The sequence below is a fragment of the Amphiprion ocellaris genome, chromosome 5 (assembly GCF_022539595.1).
Source record: "Amphiprion ocellaris isolate individual 3 ecotype Okinawa chromosome 5, ASM2253959v1, whole genome shotgun sequence".
NCBI classification, from domain to species: Eukaryota; Metazoa; Chordata; class Actinopteri; family Pomacentridae; genus Amphiprion; species Amphiprion ocellaris.
Window position 1 is genome coordinate 29,695,280 of NC_072770.1, and position 5,477 is coordinate 29,700,756.

Genomic DNA, 5,477 nt, shown 5'->3' on the forward strand with positions numbered 1-5,477 from the left:
AAATCAGTCCAGTAAATGTTTGGCGTGAAAATTATTAAAATTCTGATTTAGATAGATTTGTGTCAAATAATATTGTAGAGTCTCACTTAAATATATTCAAATGAGTTCAGTGTATTTACATTTTATAGAATATTTGATTTCTTAATCTCAATACTGTAGGGTCTGACCCTAAATATTATAATAATGATGTCAATTTAAATAATATTTTAGTGCAGTCATAAACTTTAATCAGCTAAACTTACATAATAAATATCACTGTACAATCTTAACCTGAACATTCATATTATTGAGGTAAATTTACATAAATCATGATATTCTAGAGTCTTAACTGGAATATTTCTAACATTAATCTTTTTGTATTGTGCTGATAAACAACAATAACCCAACTTTCAGATAATATTTGTTGTCTGTGATTGTGAGACTAAATTCCTCCACATTCTGGAACTGGACTGAATTTCCCAAAATGGAAACATGGACAGAATTTAACACTCATGTATCCATGGCAACGCAAAAGTTTCTGCTTCTTACCAAAGTTCACAACACAAGTAAAGATTTTAATGTAAAACTTCAGGGATGACTGCTGACCATAAGTATTCTGATCAATACTTCATGATCAATATCAGGACAGATGTTACAACTCCAGCTGTTGCATTAGACTGCAGTTATTCACAGAGAAATTAAAACATCACATTCCTCATAAAAACTAGATGGGACTTTTATTAAATAAAGTGTTGGTGAATAAACAGTGTAAAAAGTGCAAAGCAGCTGCATTAAATCAGGAGATGTGAGACTTCCACAGCATGGATCACCATCTGCTGTGTTGATTCATAGCTGAATGTCAGAATGAACTGAGCTAGAAAAGCTGCTTTGAGCTGCAACATTACGGTCTGACAATCCAACACCATCACAGTTTTCATCTGGTTGTTTTGCTCCAACATGCTGTGAAGTTCAGTTTTTACCTGAATCAGTACAGAGATTCTATTTTCAACCAAGACTGGAATAAAAATTAGAATGTTATGAGGTTATTAATGTAACTAGATCCTTTCAGATGGAAGGATTTACTTCTAAGTTCTAATTCAAGTTTCAGTTGGAGCACATTGCATTCACAAAGAAAAACAGCGAAACCTTCATAGCAACATTTAATAAACCTAAAGCTTCCCTGTTGGCTCATTGGTGGAGTTTGTTACTGAGCATCTGAACCTTAAATCCAGTGAGACGACCATCTTCAGTCGAGGCCAGTCAGAGAACTTCAAGACCTTCCATCAGCTGGACCAGATGTGGCATCATCTCCCTCTGAACATCTGGATGACAGGAGAAAAGACAGAAATCAAACAGATCACAGAAATACAATTTATTCACTTTCATCATTTTATAAAAGTAGCATGAACTTTATTTAAACTTGACAACATCAGTAATGAAAGTAAATGTTTTTATCTCGTGTTGAAGCTAAATTTAAAGTCAATTTTAATGACAGTTTATCCTGAGAGGAGTGAGAATGGAGCTTTTCTTTCCTTTTTAGAATATTCCCTCAAAATATTCTGTTTATTATTGGCTTTAGAACCATTTTTCTTTATTCATTTTTAGATACGTCAGACTGATGCATTTTGCTGGTTTGCAGATAATTTCATGTACAATGACAATAAAGATCTTCTATTATAACATATTTTGCTAAAACAAGAACTGAAACCTTCTCAACCATCTCTCAGGCTGCAAAATTCCAACTGCGACCAAGAATTATCTGATGTACTTATTATTATAATCTTTACTGAACCAGCCCTGGAATTAATAAAAATCTGTATATGGATATGATTTTCTCTGATGAGACCACTATGGAAGCCGTAGTAACATTTAACTATCCTTTGAAGGGAAAGATTAGGTCTTCTTCAGGTGGATAAAAAAAAATGCTCTCCCTTAAAAAACAAAAAAACGCATACAATAAAGTAAATGTCTTCTGCACTGCACACATACTACACTTTTGTATAACTCTGGATGTCAGAGTAAAGGCAGACAGATCCACCAATCAGCCACAACATTCTGACCACTGACAGCTGAAGAGAACAACATTCATCATCTTGTTCTAATGCAACGTTCTGCTGGGAAACCTTGACATTCATGTGGATGTCTGACATGTACCACCACCTAAACACTGCAGGACAAACAACCCCCTAGTCTCCATGGCAACAGCAGTCCTTGATGCCAGCTGCCTCCCTCAGCAGGACAAACTAAAACTGCTACTACAGGAGTGGTCCGAGGAACACGACAGAGCTAAGCTGTTCACCTGGGTTCCACACTCCCCACATCCAGATCTGATTGAGCATCTGTGGGATGGTCCAGGATCAGCCTGGTCTAGGTAGGACCCACCCTGCAACCCACAGGATCCACAGAATCCACAGGACATCCCCAGAGGTTCTGATGAACCACTGGGTCAGAGGAGTTTTAGCAGCATAAAGGGACCAACACAGTATTAGTCAGGTGGTCAGAATGTTATACTGTTATATTGTCATGCTGATTATATGATCAGTAAATGTTACCATCAATTATAACGTCCACATTGATCAGGAAGAAAAAACAAACTATCAGTTCATTCAGAAACTGTGGGGTTAAACCTAAAAACACAGACCTCAACAGCAGTTTGTTTCAAAGCAGAACACCAGCTGGTTTTCACTAAAGAAGCTTTCACAGCAACAATTAAATGACAGTTTTGTTCTCATTAAGTTCACAGAGTCAGAGTCAGCCAAAATAATGTAGACACACATCAGGAAAAGAAAAACTTTTATAAATATTTCATTTGTATCAGTACTTCTACACATATAGATACCTCTTTCTAAGTTTGATCAAATCATGACAACTCTGTGTCCTGTTGTACAATGTTTTCCCAACAGATGGCGCTACCCTCATGAATGGAGCATCAACAAGTGACGTCTACAACACAACAGAAATGTCTGGAAGCCAGTGGCCACCACTTTGAGCACCTCTTGTAATTGTAGAGGCCAAAGATAACTTTTATTAATCTTGTGATGTCTGAATAAATTTGGTATTGAAATATTTATGCAAGTTTTTCTTTTCCTGATGTGTGTAAACATTATTTTGGCTGACTCTGTATAATGGGTTTCTAACAGGTCACCAGGCAACACCTTTTTATAATAATGACAAACATACCTGCATTCTACAGGAGTGATTTTCCTCATGTGCAGGTAAAGATGTGTGAGGAGCTTAGAGATGACAGGAGCAGGAGTCATCCTCACTAATTCAGCTTCCACCTAGAAACAGAAAGACCACAAACAAACACACTGATATACTCTCAAACGTTCAACCCCACAGCCTCAAAATATCTGTTTAGGAAGTGTTGTGTTTCTAAATTCTGCTGAAAGCATTGACAGACATTCTCTTACAAGGTTGTGTAAAAAGCAGCCTGTCCTCTGAGCTGCTGAGAAATTTTCCAAAACAAAGTTTCTACGTGTAAATCAGCTCAACAAAAACTAAAGCCTCAGTCAGAGATAACAGGTATCGCAAATTATAAAGAACATTCTTTGTTAACTCAGACTTTCTGCTTCAACCTCACATAAAAAGGGGAGTTTAACTCGTCAGGTGACTGAAAATGAACAGCTTGTGCAGTTCTAGATCCAAAAGTAGGATGTTTCATCTCATGTTTTACTACAAATACATGCAGTAATAAATAAATACAATGGCTGGTTGTTAGTTTATTCACTATTAATGTCACTTTATATACTGGATTGAACTTGAGCAGTGGAAGAGAGAAGGAATTTAATGAAATTATGGAGATTCAGAGAGGTAATGTTGTGCAATGTTAAGCGCGGTTTAATTCAAACCAGCTGAATGTTAAACTTCAGTGCAGCTCAACAGGTTTCAGTTAACCTTAAAGTAAAATAACTTTTTTAAAAGCTAAAATACACAGCAGAGAAATACAGGTTGAGAAGGTCATTCTAATAATGAGGACAGCTGCAGCAGCAACTAACACAGGTGTTCAGCGGTAAGTTAGCCACCTGTGTTAATTAGCCCGCTAGCTAACTTAGCCTCTTAGCTAGCTAACTTAGCCGCTTAGCTAGCTAACGCGTCCGGACCAACTGCTCAAACACGACAAAACACAACTCTTCACAAGTCGCTGACTTAACGTACATCAAAACAATGCTACTGGTTAGTAGTATTTATCTTCTTACCGTGTTTTACTCCAAAAACAAGATCAACAGCAGCCACAGATGCTACCAGACGTGCCGACCATAGATATACACAGGCTAGATACGCTAGCGCGCTGTCTTCTATATTATCTATGGTCTGACCAATCACTGCTCTCTGGCTCTCGGTCAGTCTGACCAATCGCTGCTCTCTGGTTCCGCCCTCTGAGAATCTTGTTGTCGTTTGGCTCCACACTTGCTGATGACCACTTCCGGTCTCAGAAAATGAAAAAACCGACCTTTTTTCGTTTCAGTCTCTTATTGATTTTACTTTCCTTTTATTCTAAATATAAAACGAAAATCAAAGCATTTAAAAAAATCGTATATCACTTTTTGATCATGAAAAGGAAAAACGCCTTGTATTTCAATTTTAATTTTTGTATTTTAAAACGAAAAATCAAATAACCACTCGTTTTTTGTTTTTCAATACCCGTTTCAGAACGGAAAATCCAGTTACCAGATCCGTACACGGACCCACCACACACACCTTTGACACAGTAGTGTTAGTTGAGGAGCCGCAAAAACCTGGTCGTGCCAAATTATTTTACATCTGGAGCGAAGCTCTCCAGCAAACTACAGCGTCGGATGAAGAGTCCAGCCACTCGTCTGGCCCAGATTCTGCCACCAGCGCGGATGAAGCCGATCTTATCGAATGAAGTGATCATTCCAGTGACATGTAAGTCTGTATTCATGAGAAGTTGTTCGTTTTGAGTTGGAGAAAAGTAAAGAAAGTATAATATACATGGAACGCCGCCGAAAGCATTCCGCGCAAAATACGCATCATTTTTACAAGTCATGTGCTGCGCACAGCTAACGTGCCACGTAACTTTTTCTGTGTGCAGCATTTACAATGTTGGGGAGGAGGAGGAGGAGGAAGAGGAGAGAATGGAGGTCTCCTGCTGTCCTGCTACCCCAGCGAGATGTAGAGGGACAGACCGGCCTCCAGCCAGGAGACGCTGCAGCAGCCGCTCCACCAGCGAGCGCTCCGGGCCAGAGGCGCTCCCTACAGCTGGCTGGAAAACTGAGCAGGAACCTGACAGCTTACCTTCTCTGCCACATTTCCTGCCTGCCGAAAAGGAGGCCAGGTGTCCAGCCACCTCTGTCAGAATATGTGGACAGCCCTTCTCCATCAGACCTGTCCAAGTACTTGGACCAGGAGACCATCAAAATACTGTTTCTGATTCAACTCAGTAAAAACGATTTTCTTTTATTTTCAAATGCACTTTTTATGGTCTGACCATGGTTTTGTACATAAAATATGTGTGTTCATAAGTATCTGGCACA

General features: G+C 38.8%; 1 long non-coding RNA gene across 1 annotated transcript; it reads right to left on the reverse strand.

Moving 5' to 3' along the window:
- Positions 1-697: 697 nt before the first annotated feature.
- On the reverse strand, positions 698-4,311 carry LOC129348896 (uncharacterized). Its single transcript, XR_008601639.1, has 3 exons — positions 4,179-4,311; positions 3,160-3,260; positions 698-1,301 (listed from the first exon to the last, which is right to left on the reverse strand). It is a non-coding gene; the product is annotated as an uncharacterized LOC129348896 (long non-coding RNA).
- Positions 4,312-5,477: the final 1,166 nt, after the last annotated feature.